This window comes from Notothenia rossii (genome assembly GCF_949606895.1).
Source record: "Notothenia rossii genome assembly, chromosome: 9".
Taxonomy (NCBI): Eukaryota; Metazoa; Chordata; class Actinopteri; order Perciformes; family Nototheniidae; genus Notothenia; species Notothenia rossii.
The window spans coordinates 58970122-58987857 of record NC_136907.1 but is presented as its reverse complement, the minus strand read 5'-3'; the positions used below and the strand labels follow the sequence as shown (position 1 = coordinate 58987857).

The window sequence follows — 17736 nt, the reverse complement described above, 5'->3', positions numbered from 1 at the left end:
CAGCTTCTGAACGCAGCCAGGCGGCTGCTGTTCTGGGCGCGCACACACGTTGCTCTCATCAGAGCAATGTATATTCCCGGCGAATTGAACAGAGGGGCTCGCAGAGCGCAGCAGCCCTGTTATGCGAGGAGCACGGAGACTCAGACCTGTGTCACACGCACTGGCGCCTCAGTTGGCTTTGGTGTTACGCGCACTAAGCAAAGCCCCATTTGAACCTTTAGACCAGGTTCCCCTTAAACTGTTGTCAGCCAAAGTAGTATTACTTTTGGCTCTATCAGCGAAAAGGGTGAGTGACTTGTCTGCTCTCTCTGTGGCTCCGTCATGCCTCCGGATCCAAGGAGATAGCAGTTCAGCTGTTTTAAGCCCTAACCCGGCTTTTATGCCAAAGGTCATCACAAGCTCGTTAGAGTCGAGAGTGATCACCTTGGATGGCTTCTTTCCCCCTCCTCACAGGTCGGAGGAAGAAGCTGTGTCTCACCTCCTCTGTCCTGTGCGCGCGCTGTCCTGCTAGTGGTGCGCACGGCTGCCTTGCGCCATTCTCAGCGCCTGTTTGTGCACTGTAGAGAGCGCTCGATCGGGCAGCCTCTGTCTGCACAACGGCTGTCACACTGGCTGTGTGAAGCTTTGTCACAGGCATATGTCTCCTCATGGGGTGGATCCCCCGGAGAACATCAATGCGCACTCCACCGGAGAAATGTCCTCCTCCACGGCTTTGCACGGAGGAATGTCAGTGGAAGACATTTGCACTGCTGCATCTTGGTCTTCCCCCTGTTCATTTATTCAATTGTATTTAAGGGATGTCTCCCATTCCTCTCTGACACACCCTGTACGGAGTGTCTTGTCAGAGTGAGTGACGTCCGGGATCCAGCTGTGCGCCTCTCTCCTGCCTCTCGCCACGCGGAGAGCGGCCCTTTTTCCTTCCTATGAGAGGGATGTTTCCTTTTTTTTCTTTTTTTTTTCCTCTTGCACATTTTTGGTAAGGAGTGTCTTGTCAGAGTGAGTGACGTCAGGGATCCAGCTGGGCGCTCTCCTGTCTGACACGCAGAGAGCTGCTGTTCCCCTTCTATGATCGCTGGGCAAGGTGGGACCTTCGTCTCCACTTTCTCACAGCCGCTGGGTATATATTGTTCCCAGCCTTCATCCCGTCAGGGAAGATAGGCATGTTTTGATACGTTGTGCCCGTGATAAATAAATAAACACACACGCATGCACACACACACACACACACACACACACACACACACACACACACACACACACACACACACACACACACACACACACACACACACACACACACACACACACACACACACACACACACACAGCATCAATCAATCTAGATTTTTTGCCTTAATGGTCTGTTTTCTAATATTTCTGTGTTTCTGAACCACTCCTGATTTTAAATGGGAATCCAATTATTTGAGTTTTCCCAAAGAACCGGTGTTCTGCAGTTTGTGAGGGCCTATGTACTGTTGCACAGTTTACTGTAGAAACTATGTCCAGGACAAGGTATTTGGAAGTTTTGGAAGATTCATAGCTAACCACACTGAAGATTATGGAGGTATTGATCAGTCCTCTCATATCTCTAACATCACCAGAAGTCATAATTTAAGGGGTCATTTCTCAAAATATTCCCCGTGTGGTTTATTCACCAATACAATAGCCCCACCTAAAATAATTTCCACCAGCCGCCACTGACTGTCGCTCTCTCTTGTCTTTCTCCCCTTTCTTTTCTTTTTTGAAAGCCCTCTAAGGCTATCGCTATTGGGTAATCTCCCTGCGCACCCGCGCAGCACTGAAACATTTGTAGTCCACGCCCACCCGCAAAGTGGGCCCCGCCCTCGGGCCTCCTTCCGGTATAAATAGGAAGGAGGCCCGGCAATCTGCTCCCATACAAAATAACTTTTCTTCAGCTATTCGTAGAGCCAGTGGGGCCCAGCGCTTAGAGGGCTACGCCATTTACTCATAGAAGCTGGGGTTACAGTAGGTAACCTCAGTTCAATCAGGAGAGACGTGATGTATGGAATACATGTTTATTATCGGGTCACATTATATAAATGAAACATAATGATGACAGTTTATAACAAGTGAATGAAATGGTGTTTGGCGATTAGGCCCAGGTTTTGTAGGATGTCATTCGGGAAGGGAAGAACCGTTTCCGATGAACCCCCCCGGGTCTAGACACTGGTGGTGGTGATAAGTGGTTAGGTCCGGTTGGAAGGGAGAAGGTTGAGCTTGGCCCTGAGTTGGAAGCAGGAGGCGAAGGGGTGGAGGAGGGTTGCGCGTTGACACCTGGAAGACAGCTGATGGAAAAGGGGAGAGCATATATGGAGGGATTAACAGGTGCGATGATTAGGCTTGTGAACGGAGGGAAGTGATAGGTTAGCTGAGGAGTGGCGCTCCCTATCATTTAGTGAAGGGAGCGAGTATTGCCATGACGCGCAATACAAGTGATAGGTCTTCCTGCCTGAACTTGCGCTGAGCTTCATTTCAATCAGGAGAGACGTGATGTATGGAATACATGTTTATTATCGGGTCACATTATATAAATGAAACATAATGATGACAGTTTATAACAAGTGAATGAAATGGTGTTTGGCGATTAGGCCCAGGTTTTGTAGGATGTCATTCGGGAAGGGAAGAACCGTTTCCGATGAACCCCCAAAAGAAGTGAAAGTATGAAGTACTGAACGTGATGAAATCTTACCTTGTGGGATGCAGTGGAAATCTATGGATGAAAAGAGAGGTTAATACATGTGGGGATTGAGACGTACTGATGCCTCCTAGGCATCCTCCCTGGACGTACAGGGCTTCCTGGACGTACAGGACATCCCGGACATACGGGGCGTCCCGGACATACGGGGCTTCCCGGACGTACGGGGCATCCCGGACGTACGGGGCATCCTGGACGTACAGGGCGTCCTGGACGTACGGGGCATCCCGGACGTACGGGGCAACCTGACTTCGCAGGGACACATTTTATACAGACCCGAAGGTTACAACCTGGACGTACAGGGTTAGACATGCAAGGATAAACATGAGCCGCGGGGCGAATATACGTGCTGACATGCTAAGAACCACCACCAGTTATATGCATACGTACCAATTTGAAGGTTGGAGAGACCTTTGGATAGCCAGCACGGCACTGAGGTTCGGACGAATGTAGGATGAGAAGCGGTTGTTGTAGGGAAGAGGAACAATTACCTTGATTGCGGCAGGTTTGCTGCACCTATCCTGAACGAGCCCTGAAATGCTCTTAAGACACCACCACCAGTTATATGCATGTTTACCAGAGGTAAGCTGGAGAGATCTTGGATAGCCGGCATGAGCCGATGCCCGGCGAAGAGGGAGATGTAGACAATGTAATGCGGCTGTTAGCTTGAGTACAATGATGCATGAATATCATACCCTGCTTAACATAAGCCATGTGAGCATGAAACCAAATATATGAGTGCAATATGAGCAGCATGAAATAATATTTGCTTAGGTAAATGCTGAGACATGACCCATGATATAGGCAGGGCTCAACGCTAACTTTTAAAAGTGGTTGCCAGGCTGGCAACCAGGCATCCACTTTTGGTTGCCAACTGAAAATACGGTTGCCCTTTTTTTTGATACCTTATATTTTAAATAATTAAGATGCTATACAGTTATACATCAACTTAATAATGAACATGTGACACAAGAATGTTCAAATGCTTTACAATAAGTAATTAACGCACTTATTTGAACCTAAGTGGTAGTAAACTTGTCCACCCTCAATTGCTGGTATACAAAATACCAGTAGTGCTGCTGTTGTCCTGTTCTTCATAGATCCCTCACAAATGAATTGAGCAAGTCACCAGTTTCTTGATCATCCGTTGTCTCCCTTTCAAATGTGGGTTTTCTTGACCTTGTGCTGACCCCCACCATAGACCCATTGGCCCTTCAGCATTGAAGTCTTGGATTGGCCAGACTAATACATTTCTAATGTTAAATAAATGAAAACCATTCATAGTTAAACATTTGATATTAATTATTGATGCTGTAAATTACCTTTAATATGTCTAACTATATTTAAAATGTGTTACCTTTTTATAGAAGTGATTATAATTTAATGCAACCATTTTCTATGGTAAAGTTTCGTTTTGCACTTTTATTTTGGTAGTAATAAGATCGGGACTCTTATTTTGAAGGAACTTTTACCGGAAGTGAATGGAAAACATTCCTCTTTGTTTTTCGTTCGGGTTTTACCTTACGCTCCATCAGTTGAATCACTTTGAACATTCATTGGAGAAGTTGAGGTGTTGGCTGAACTTTTTATCACGCAGTCAAGCAACTTATTTTTGCTTCGCCATTTTGTTGAAAAACAAACACACGGCGCACCGCGCACGCGATTAAACGTGCATCGCTTTCTGGCTCCGTAATCACGCCAATGCACGTGCAATTTAAGTATCAGGTTCCGACTGGTCACAACAATTAAATATCACTCTTAAAAACGAATATGAACATTTATCTATTTTGGGGTGCACGTTTTGCTGTCCTTATTTCTTATGTTAAAAACTGGTTGCCACTGATGGCAACCAAAGTCCAAGAAGTGGTTGACATTTTTCAAATGGTTGCCAATGGCAACCTGGCAACCGTTACTGTCGAGCCCTGATATAGGACTAGCTTAATTAGCAGTTTAATTACGCCACGGTGAGACGTAGATGCTGATGTGCTGGTTGGGTGATTAGACTGTCTTCTATCCTCTTACATGAGCTTCTCTTTCTCCCTGAAGGAAACCCCCCAAAACCACGGATGGCAGCATCCGTGGCTGTGTTGCAGCTTGAGACAGCGGTACTTACTGAGCATTGTGACGGGTAGTAGTTACCCGAACTGCATAACTCCATGCTGTAACGCGTTACACCCATTACGTATTGCGCCGAGGCTTCGGAGCGTGTGTCGAGTAATCCCTGAATCTTTTTGTGAAGCATGTATCGAGGCTTGTATCGTTTCGGACCAGTGACGTCATCGATGACGAACGAACCTCGCTGCCTGTCGATACCACGTGACTGCTTCGGGAAGCGATTCGGATCATTTGAACCGTTGAGCCACAACGCTCATAATACCCATGAATGTATAACAAGAACCATATTACCCCTCCTGTACCCGGGTCCGCTGGTGACACGATGGAATTAAAAGAGCTCAGACCCTCACTTATATAGAGGTCGGAAAATGTCATAAGTATAAATAGATACAAGCATAAATAAATGTAGGAATAAAACATGAATAAATAAATGAATAAATGCAGATAAGATATATCCAGTGTTTTTTGGGTAGATTCAGCGTGTGGGCTGTGGCTCGCTGGAAAGCAGCCGACCCACGACCGCAGGGTTTGCTTATAGAAGCTACAGCTAAATGAAATAATGCAGTTAATAAATGTATTCCTGATATGGTTTAGCCTTCTCAGGCTACAACGTGGTTAAGTTTATGAATAATATTAAGGAATACGAATCCCTCTTTGCAATGTTTACCAGCCTCCTATAGGATTTTCAATCACAATCGTTCAACTGGAATGAAAACAATATTGTTAACATGAAAATAGGATTTTATGTCCGTTGTTTAGAGTTATTCTAAGGCTTTACTCATTGGGAACTCGGTATGAGATAGAGCGCAACTGTTGAGATTTCCAATTTGCCTGATTTACACGCTTTGACCAACAGGGGTTTATGTTCAAATGAAGCCCATGATGAAGCCTCATGAGATGAACCCTTTGCGAACCAATTGGCTGGAAAGCTTCAAAGCTTCATAAGGCTTCATCTCGCCATCACTACCTGCTTGCCACCTAAGACGCACTTAGAGACCAGTACTGCTACTGAGCCGGAAGGAGAAGTAGCTTCGATGACATGTAGCTTGAGCCCTGCCTGCCTGCAGGAGGGGTTGTGGTTGAAGCCGGAAGTGGGTGAAGCTTCGCAAGCGATGAGGGCCCGTTCCGCGTGAAGGCCGGAAGCGCCGCATTTGAGCGGCCCTGATGCCAGTGATGCCCTCTCGAGAGACTGAAGGCGTGTGTCAATTGTTTGCCTGAAGTAGCCCATTTCCATTAAGCCGGAGGAACTTCCGTGGAGCTCAGTATCCTTGTCTTTTTCTTCCGCATCCGGGTTTGCGGGGTGGCCGGCTAGAACCGCTAGCCAACTGGGGAACGCACCCTGTAGCTTAATCCGCAAGACTGCGGAGCTGATGAATAAATACCCGGAGCTGGGACGAAGCCCTGCTGCTGCTTGCGCGTTGACACCTGGAAGACAGCTGATGGAAAAGGGGAGAGCATATATAGAGGGATTAACAGGTGCGATGATTAGGCTTGTGAACGGAGGGAAGTGATAGGTTAGCTGAGGAGTGGCGCTCCCTATCATTTAGTGAAGGGAGCGAGTATTGCCATGACGCGCAATACAAGTGATAGGTCTTCCTGCCTGAACTTGCGCTGAGCTTCATTTCTACTTTGTATATGGCTTCGCTCTCTAAGGCTATCGCTATTGGGTTAAGGGCGAAGCATGATGTAGTCTGCGCCCCAATGGGTCCGCCCGGCACTAGAAGCACAGACACACCTGCTCAATAACACCCATGCCTGTTGTGCCATGCGTAACGGCTCATCACCGTACCTGGAACATAGCAAAACATGCCTATCTTCCCGACGGGGTGAAGGCTGGGAACAATATATACCCAGCCGCTGTGAGAAAGTGGAGACGAAGGTCCCACCTTGCCCAGCGATCATAGAAGGGGAACAGCAGCTCTCTGCGTGTCAGACAGGAGAGCTCCCAGCTGGATCCCTGACGTCTCCGCGTGCCGAGAGGCAGGAGAGAGGCGCACGGCTGGATCCCTGACGTCACTCACTCTGACAAGACACTCCGTACAGGGTGTGTAAGAGAGGAATGGGAGACATCCCTTAAATACAATTGAATAAATGAACAGGGGGAAGACCAAGATGCAGCAGTGCAAATGTCTTCCACTGACATTCCTCCGTGCAAAGCCGTGGAGGAGGACATTCCTCCGGTGGAGTGCGCATTGATGTTCTCCGGGGGATCCACCCCATGAGGAGACATATGCCTGTGACACAGCTTCACACAGCCAGTGTGACAGCCGTTGTGCAGACAGAGGCTGCCCGATCGAGCGCTCTCTACAGTGCACAAACAGGCGCTGAGAATGGCGCAAGGCAGCCGTGCGCACCACTAGCAGGACAGCGCGCGCACAGGACAGAGGAGGTGAGACACAGCTTCTTCCTCCGACCTGTGAGGAGGGGGAAAGAAGCCATCCAAGGTGATCACTCTCGACTCTAACGAGCTTGTGATGACCTTTGGCATAAAAGCCGGGTTAGGGCTTAAAACAGCTGAACTGCCATCTCCTTGGATCCGGAGGCATAACGGAGCCACAGAGAGAGCAGACAAGTCACTCACCCTTTTCGCTGATAGAGCCAAAAGTAATACTACTTTGGCTGACAACAGTTTAAGGGGAACCTGGTCTAAAGGTTCAAATGGGGCTTTGCTTAGTGCGCGTAACACCAAAGCCAACTGAGGCGCCAGTGCGTGTGACACAGGTCTGAGTCTCCGTGCTCCTCGCATAACACGGCTGCTGCGCTTTGCGAGCCCCTCTGTTCAATTCGCCGGGAATATATATTGCTCTGATGGAGAGCAACGTGTGTGCGCGCCCAGAACAGCAGCCGCCTGGCTGCGTTCAGAAGCTGCTCAGATCGGATTTCCTCCCTGGCGATTGAGGTAGGCTGCTTCCATAGCCGTGGCCTGTTGTCTGTGCAAATCAACACATGTTTGTACAGCAACGGGGCGACTCCCCCGTTTTTTTCCGAGATTTAGAAAAATAGCGGAGTAAAAACCGCGCAAGACACTGTTCCTGGGATGACAGGAGTGTTTCTTGTATCCCATGGAACTGCTCGGGGGTAGAGGCTTCTCTGTGATGTGCCGTAATGGTCGTCATGGTGACGAGCCACGCCATCACCGCCGCTGCCCGTGAGGCAAAAGGGCTGCGAGGGAGTTTCCACACGCTGCATTTCACTCCGTCTCTCATCATGAGGCGCGTACACGCCCAGGGGATGAGAGGTGTGTGCATGCTGTCCACACGAGGCGTTATAACGGTGCTCGTGGGTTATTATGACCGTGTGTAGGAGGCATATCTGGGACAGAGGAATTCCACGAGCTCTGCAGTTTATAAACCAATAGGTTAAAACAGCAGGCTTCTGCAGCGAATGAACCACCTCTGGAGTCCCCCTGTTGGAAGAGACCCAGGGGTATCATCACGTGACCAGCTGACGCCAACGCAGAGCAGCTACGTTACGGAGAGGGCTGTGTGAGTTGTAACACGCCGGAGGAGAGCTGTCAGTTCCTCCACTCGCTGCCGCGAGAGTCGCGCTCTCATGCTGGCTGAGTTTAACTCCACTCCCAGATAACGGTTGTCTGAGAGGGAAGAGGACAGCTCTTCTTCCAATTTATTATGAAACCCAGACTTTGACAGATGCGATACGAGATGTACCGTCTGTAAAGCGACTTCCTCCCTGGAGCGAGCCAGCAAATAGCAGGTCGTCCAGAGAAAACCACACTCTCATCCCTCCTCTGTGTAGTGGCTCCAGCCTTCTCTACACAAAAATGCGAGGAGCCAGGAAATATCCGAACGGCAGACGATTGTCTGGTCTGATATTCCCTGAAATGAGAAAACGCAGGAATTTCCTGTGTTTTGGGATGATGGGTACGTGGAAGTATGCATCCTTCAGGTGGAAGTGAACCAGTCGTCCTTGTGAACACATTCCAGCACCTGTTTGAGCGTCAGCATGTGGAATACTGACAGATCGAGGATGTCTCATTCCCGCAGTCTTTTTCGGGATTAGAAAAATAACGGGAGTGAAAACCCCTGATTTTCCTCCCTTTGAGGAACCCTGGAAATATCCTCTTTCAACAGGAGTTCCAGCAGCTCTGATTGGAGCGCAAGACATAGCTTCTGGGAGGACAGGAGTGTTTCCTGTATCCCATTGAACTGTCGGGGGGGAGAGGCGAACTGCAGGACGTATCCTCTGCTGATCAGCCTACTCACCCATCTGTCCATCAGACACACGCGCTGCCACTCTGAGAAAAACTCTGAGAGCGGGCGCACGTGCCCGAGATGTGTTTTTGGTCGTCATGGTGACGAGCCACGCCACGCCAGAGCCCCTGCCGCCGCTGCCCGTGAGGCAACCCAAGGTGTGCTTGGACCGAAAGGGCTGCGCTGGGGGCTCCACACGCTGCGTCTCACTCCGACTCTCATCATGAGGCGCGTACACGCTCAGGGGATGGATGGAGGTGTGTGCAGTGCTGCCCACATGAGGCGTTAACGGTGCTCATGGGTTTATTAAGGACGTGTGTACGAGGCGTATCTCGGACAGAGGAATGCCGCGAGCTCTGTAGTTTATTAACCAACAGGTTAAAACCAGGCATCTGCAGCGAACCCTGCTGTCTACTAATCAACAGATTAGTGGCAGCCGGCTTAATTAGCGCGCTCTGAAATGCATTAACCGACAGGTTAAAACCAGGCTTTAGCAACAAGCCCTGCTGGCTATCAACCGACAGGTTATAGGCAGCTGGTTTACGCAGGGCGTGAGGCAACCCAAGGTGGGCTTGGACCAAAAGGGCTGCGCTGGGGCCTCCACACGCTGCGTCTCACTCCGACTCTCATCATGAGGCGCGTACACGCTCAGGGGATGGATGGAGGTGTGTGCAGTGCTGCCCACATGAGGCGTTATAACGGCGCTCATGGGTTTATTATGAACGTGTGTAGGAGGCGTATCTCGGACAGAGGAATGCCGCGAGCTCTGCAGGTTATTAACCTAGGTTAAAAACGGCAGGCTTCTGCAGCGAGCCCTGCTGTCTACTTAATCAACAGATTAGTGGCAGCCGGCTTATTTAGCAAGCTCTGCAGTTTATTAACCGATAGGTTAAAACCAGCAGGCTTCTGCAGCAAGCCCTAGGCGCCGTGGCACTGCGGGCGCTGCCGCTGGGGGCACTCAGCCTGGAATACTGCTCATTCCCCCGTTCTGGCTTCTCTGTGATGTGCTGTGCTGGTCGTCATGGTGACGAGCCACGCCATTGCCCTGGCCGCCGCTGCCCGTGAGGCGGAAGGGCTGCGAGGAAGCCTCCACACGCTGCGTTTCACTCCGGCTGTCATCATGAGGCATGTACACGCTCAGGGGATGAGGGGAGGTGTGTGCAGTGCTGTCCACATGAGGCATTATAACGGCGCTCATGGGTTATTATGACCGTGTGTAGGAGGCGTATCTCGGACGGAGGAATGCCGCAAGCTCTGCAGGTTATTAACCGATAGTTTAAAACCAGCAGGCTTCTGCAGGGGGCCCTGCTTTCTACTTAATGAACAGATTAGACTAGAAAGGATTTTCTTTTTTGAAAGGCTGACTTTGTTCGTCGTTGAGACATCGTACACACGTAAGTAGCATCCCTCCTCACACGAGAGGCTTCTCAATACTCAAATTTCCCCTCCTCGACTTCTCGACTCCTCGGTCCTCCGGTAGGGACCCGGAAATGAATTTCAGCGCGCCATGTTGAAGGACATCTAATTTCCATAAATGCACACCAAGGACCGAGGATCAAGCGTCGAGGAGGCTCTCTGGAGGAGCTCTAACCGAGGATACACTGATGGTTCCTACACAGCTCCTCCGCGGATGCATTTCCGGAAATGGTGGAGGCGTGACGCACGGCCGGACTTATCTCAGCCAATGACAGCTCTGCATGCATCCCCTGGATATTATTTTAGAAACTGCTTTCATCGCGTCGCGATGTTTCCAGAGAGAACAGCTGTGAGGTCCATGCAGAAAGCAGAGCAGTGTGTAAAATATATATCACTCAGTATAACAGGCCCAGCGCCATATAGAATGAGAGTTACGTCATCTCCGTTCACTCCAATGGACCACTTTTTTACAGCAATGGCGGATCGTGGAGCCTCTCAATCGTTCCCCGGAAGTTAGCGCCAAGGCTAGCAGAGCTGTAGAGTTGCAGCATAATAGACCGTTCATGACGGACTTTTAAAGAGCAACTTCCAGGTTAAAGACACCTGTGAATAAATGTGTAGGAAAATGATGAATACACTAGATTTTCAAAAAAATACACAGAAATATACATTACAGTGAAATCTGGCATCGTTTTTGTAAGAAATGTTCACTTCCGCATAAAAAAGCCTCGGCACGTGACCTCCCGCGTGTGACGTAACACGGGGGACACAAGGGGGAGAGCGGCCGGTGTAACGTATTAATAAACATGGATCCCAATGCTAGTTTCGACACAGAAGACACATAAGAAGTTGAACATGAATATTCTAATGCATATGACGGACCACAACCTTATAATTATGAGCCTGCTAGGCGTCCAAGAGACCAGGAGCAGCCAAGGATTAGAAGAAATAACGGTCATCGGAGAGAAATTGAGCTGTGGTGTGAGGAGAACCAGTGGAGAACTGGTCAGCTATCTTGGTGAGTGACCGGCGTTAGCTACAGAATGTTAGCTAACGTCACATCACAACATTGTGAAGTTAGCTATCATATATCAGGCTATAACTAAAGTAGCATTGATAATATAGTAACGTTACTGGCAGGACTGTTGATACTGATCCATAACAGAAACTAATGCGCAAGTATCAGCCGTATCTCGCGTTACCTAATGCAACTCCACACTACGGTGCTGTGTACCGGAGGAGAGACGCGAGATACGGCTGATACTTGACGATCTGGCGGAGAAAGGTTGTGGAGCCTCCGTTGATATGTCGTTGTAAATGGCTTGATGGAAAGCAGGTGTGTAGTCGGGGAGGGTGCACAGCTGATTGCAGCAGGTGAGTGGAGGTTGAGCCGGGAGCCAGGAGTGACAGCCACCACGGACACACAAACAACACAGTACCGGAGGGGAGAGAGAGAGAGAGCAGCGAAGGGGGGGGGGAGAGAGAAGTAATACGGTTTCCTGATAAAGCTGTGGAGAGTATGTGCTGCAGGTAGGTGGATGCACGACGCACCCAGGCAGGGCCGTGGGAAGTAGGGGTGTTGAGGGTGCTGCAGCACCCCCTGATGGAGGACAGGGAATCTGCACGTCCACAAGATTAAATGGAAATATAATACAGAAAAACGAATTTTCAGCCCTGATGTAACAACATTCATAATTAAGTAAAGATAACACCCTTTTCACCCCGGTTACATTTTCCATTTGCCCTGTACGATGAAAGTGGGGGATATTGGCTTATCAGGCGCCCGCAGCTCACACACAGGACAGATATCAGCTGTCTGGACAGGACTGATAGCCAGACAGACTGAGAGGCTCAGTGAGGTAAAGGACTGAGTGTTTAGATAGTTCACTTTAGTCTAAGTTATCTCAGAGGGTCTCAAATGGTTTGTTAACAATTTATGTAAGCAAATATTTCCAAGGCAACCTTTATAATTATTGGGATAAATAAAAACAGTTTTGAAATCCTTCCAGTGCATACTATAGGACAGTAAAGCAGAAATATTGTTTAAATCTGGAGAGATTAAAGAATATGCATAAATAAATAAATGTTAACTGGTAAAATAAGAAATAAATGAACAACAAAAATTAAATAAGTTACATTTACTTGTTATTGGCTATGTTAGGTTATTGGTTATGTCCACATACTTATTTGATCATTAAAATGTAAACCGATCTTTTCGATATGGGTGTTTAGAATTGTACCCCTTAGATCTAGTCTCCGGCAATTCAGCTCAAAGTGCACCAGATTGAAGCATTTTACTTTATAATGTTGAAAAAAAATCTTCCCCCCTGACCCCCCTAGAGGATGTGATCCCCACAGCACCCCCCATTTGAAACATGTTCCCACGGCTTTGCACCCAGGAACAAACGCTAGCTCCGGTCCTTTTTACTGTGGACTCGATGTCCTGACAGGCTGGTATTTGTGCAACCTGCACAAACACAATACTGCACCATGATTACAAATAGTGAAATACAATGTAAAACTACCAAAAAATACCAGCTCCTTAAAACACAACCGTTCTACTCAACGCAACTCTACTATACCCGCGGTCAGAGAGCGGAGATGTGTCCCCTGCGTGATGTAATATGACGCATTTGACGTATGACCTTAAAAAAAAGCCGTTTTTAAGAGCAGACCTCAAAATTGCTCCTTTCCCTCTGAATTCCTGCCCTTATGTCTCGTAAAACATATCAAATCCTGCATTCACTTTTTTTATTGTTATTTTCAAGCAAGTTTAAGCATAAATGTAGAAAAAAAAAAACCCTGCAAGATGCTCTTTAAAGGTAAGAAGAAGTTTAAAGATTTATATTGCGGATATTATCAGTCCATCTGATTCAAATGAACATGTGTATTAAAGGATGTCAGTGCATTATCCCTAAATTAGTAGATTTAGGGAACGTTTAAAGATAACAGATTAAGCTAGGATACCATACCATAGTACCATACACTATACCATAGTGGTTGAATACACAATATTAGGAAACACTTTATACTTACTGGATATGTTATACTCATTACATACTGTATATAAAATATGACCAAGAATGTGAGACAACTTTATAGAAATTCATATCACATCTGTTACTGATGCCATTTGTCATACTTTGTTAAACTCACAAATAATAAAGTTCCATAACTTCAGTTGGGAACAATAAGACCACACCTTATCTCCCCAAGGCAATTTCCCATCCAATAGGTGTGCTATATGGGTGTGTATAACCCTTTCTCCTGTCTGTTACTCCCTCTTTCAGCACAAGAACCAGAGGGGGATTCAATGGAGCCTGAATACCTGCACTGAGACCCTCACCCTGCACCCTGAGTCTCAACTCTCAAGTGTTTTTCAAGCCTTTCCCTGTTTTTTTTTGTATTAAAAAAAACATTAAGCTTTCCCAATGGTGTGGTTTTTGTTTTGTGAAAAAGTGCAAATGCAGTGTTTGTATATAATTACCTCACATATTTTTTTGCTGTTGGTCGTGAAATTGCTCCTGCTGACTTGAGCCAGCCATTTTTTCCTCCGCTCTGTGTCAGTGGGGAAGCCGTACATTCGTACTCCTTTCTTGGAGCGATTTGAGCATCCCCAGGCAGCACAGCAAACCATGGTGGCGACTAGGAGGCAGCACAGCAAACCAGGACAACACGGAGGAAAAGGCACAGACAAACGGCATGATATGCTATTCAATGTGTATTGAATTCCATGTATTTGCAATGGATGTTCCTAAAACAACACATTTAACATCATCATCATGCTGCTGCTGCTGCTGCTGCTGCTAGTCCTTTGATAGTCACCTGTCGGTCTCCTGTCCTTTCTGAAAGCCATAAAGATGACATTAGTCATTTCGATAACTTGTGTCCTCAATTACCATGGGTTTACTGAAACTACCATGAATTTAAGAAAATGGTAGAAATGAATCTAATCTGAATGTTGAAGCATTCCTTTAGATCCCCTCCCTCTAAATATATCAATAAACATTAGAAAGTGATGCTCCTGACTACCATACAAGTTTAAGAAGATAATATTGGTTTTAAAGAATCCAAAGCTATAAATAAACAGCAACAGACTCTTTAACCAAGGCACTGTTAGCCTAACATGTAAACTAGTTGTTCACACTAATCCTAATATTATCACTTAATATTAGCAAATTCTATTTTATTTTTTAAAACATATGGATGTAAATACATACACATATCGATTTGTTGTATAAATATTGCAAATCAAAACCTTTATTCACTAATAATTACCAAAAATCGTAGTTCTATCTCCTGTTATGAATGCATTCACATTGCCCGCCATGAACTTCCGGGGAACGATCCTCGTCTACATGAACCACGTGACGATAACCGTTTTTGGACTTCCGCTGTCGTAACTCTTCTATCTATATGGCGCTGAACAGGCGTACTCTCTTTATTTGCTTTAGTTTAGTAGATAACTACAAACAAAGAGTCAATATTTTTCAAAGACCATTTAATGCTTCACATAATAAAATACACAACGGTAGCCTGATTATGCTTTAGGAGCTGTAGATGTGTGTGGTACAGTGTGTAGGTGTGTGTGTGGTACAGTGTGTAGGTGTGTGTGTGGTACAGTGTGTGTTGTACAGTGCGTAGATGCGGCGGACAGACGGGTCTCAGTTGGTTTGGTGTCCTCTGTTTACTTTTAATACTTGTAAATACAACTTTTGGCCCGTAATTTCAATTCCCCATTTCAGCGACCAGAGAGAGGGGGGGATATATCCAGTCTCTGATTGTGTTACGTTATTATATGAGACTGCTCTCATACTTTAAATTGTATATATTTATATAAATACATTTGTGTGTGTGTCCGCATCTGTAGCCTATTGTCTCATTATACCGCACTCTCAATGAATTCAAAGTAAATATGTGGGGGAACAATGTTCAGCTGATCTAACAGAGATTATAAAATACAGCGCTATGACAAAACACTCGACAGCTGATGCAGCTGTTGTCACGTAATAATGAACGGACGTCGCTTTAATATGACCGCTCAGAGGAGAGGAGTTCTCATTTCTTTAAACGTCTGCTGCTTCCCCTCCTCTTTCCTCGGTCCTCCGCTCGCATCTCCTGTGGGCGGGACTGAGGCCCAATCCCAAACCACTCACTCGACCCTACCCCTCCGTGACGGAGTGAACTCCGTCTGTAGCCACACTCGCAGCTCAACGAGGCTCCCTCCTGTCAGGTGAAGGGAGTAAATACAGCGGCAAGCTTTGGGACCATGGATGTATAATAAGAACTGGATACAGCGTGGGAGGCGGGGCCTCATTAATTCCTATGAGAGTTGCTCAATGGCGCATGATGACAAAATGACCCAACTTTTGAGAGAGCGAAACGTCACAGATTACCTGGCATGCCTGAGAAGTACCCGTATGTGCGGTCATAGAGCATGCGCAACTTTAACCACACCGCCCAAAAGGCTCGTTCACATCAAGCACGTGAATTTGCGTACACGTAACAGCACCGCGCGTTCATGACAGCATGGTACTGGATTTTTATTAACGAGGCGGCAGTTAGCAGCTAGCGGCTAGCTAGTAAATTATGTTAAGTTACACATCAATCGTTATGTACTTTTATATTACGCTGACATCAGGATCTAGTGATATCCAAGCAACAGAGCTTCATTTAGCATGATACTTGTGTGGGTTGTACATGAAACCACTTAATAATAACGTAATATTAACTTTATGTAATACAACATTTACGGTACAAGATTTACATCATACAGCTCATGTAGTATAATATTTTACAAATGATGAATTACAGCAAACATGTGCAATATATCCATTATTACAGCTCCGTGGGATGGCAGTAAGGCGATATGGTCCGTTGTTATTGTGCATCCATGGATAAAGACAAGTACTGAACATGTCACATGAACATGCCGGGCGGCACGGTCCCGTGGGTTAGATGCGCGTTCATAATGCCGAGGGAAATAACTCTCAGAATAACGTTATTAGCACATTTTTAGAACTTGAGGAACGAATGTTTTTAATAAGGGCTATACAAACGTTCATACTGGGTAGTTTAAAAAAAATTATCCAACGAGTTACAGACCACTCTTTCCCCATGTAAGTCAATGGGAAAAAGTGTTTCCGGGACCAGCAAGCAAACGGAAGTGTAGTACCGCCGTTTGGCCACAACGAATATTCTCATCAGACTCCGGCGCACTTCCTGGGGGCTTGTTTGGGACGGCCTCCCCTCTCTCCGGCAGAAACAGGAAATGCCGTAACTGTATGTAACAACGGTTTCAAATCAGCATCTCTTAGACAAAAAATGTAAATTAATAACTCAAATAAAACTCCAAACATATTTCATTGTGTTACTTTTTTGTAAAGCTCTTTTAGTTTTATACCTGATGTTTATAAGCTTCTTAGTTTTTGCAACAGTCTGTAAATATACACAACTTTATAATAAAATGCACACATTTACCTTTTTCTAGACTAAACACAGGTATGATCCTAAGTTAAAACATATGAGGTTATCATGCGGTTGTTAACATCGCAGTTTATCAGTGGATGTTTTGCTGGAACTACTTGTAAACAGCGTGTTTCCTGACGGACACACACAGCATGACTCCGGTCAGGTAGAGTGCGTTCCGATAATCCAAAAATCAGCTCCTAAATTCTAACCCTATCTCCTATTCCTTGACCTCTGAGTGAAACATCACAGGGTTAAGGGATAGTGGATAGGAGAATTCAAAAGGACTTAGGAGAAGAGACTGCGGTAGTAGTACTTTTGAGAATCCGAATGCACTTTCACTATCTGACGTGTTTATGATGCGACAGCAGACGTCATGGTGTGCGTCTGCTGCTGTGGTGAAACTATGGAAACTACAGTGTTCTATACAACGGACTACATGGATGTTTAATAAGAACGAGGGACTCATCTAGAGACTCTGCACCGTGCTCTGATGCTGTTGTTTTATGCTTTATGAACGTGGACAACAGAGAAACATATTCTTCATGACCAAAGTTGGAATTGAAATAAAAAAGGAAAGTGAAATTTATGCTCGTCACCCTCTCCCTCCGGTCCACATTAATACTAATGATCCCATATGTATGATTGTATAAAAATATCTTAAAATCAATACAAATGTATTTATTATAAACGTTAGTCCTTAACACCTATCACTGTGTATATCGCCATTCAAACATCTTTTAAAAGTTGAACAAACCCCACACAGCTCAGTGAAATGTTGACTTTATTTGATCATTTCAGTAAAAACTA

General features: G+C 46.3%; 1 long non-coding RNA gene across 1 annotated transcript; it reads right to left on the bottom strand.

Moving 5' to 3' along the window:
* Positions 1-2022: 2022 nt before the first annotated feature.
* Positions 2023-16213, bottom strand: LOC307018929. Its single transcript, XR_013802545.1, has 2 exons — positions 14737-16213; positions 2023-14303 (listed from the first exon to the last, which is right to left on the bottom strand). It is a non-coding gene; the product is annotated as an uncharacterized lncRNA (long non-coding RNA).
* Between the last annotated feature and the right edge of the window lie 1523 nt (positions 16214-17736).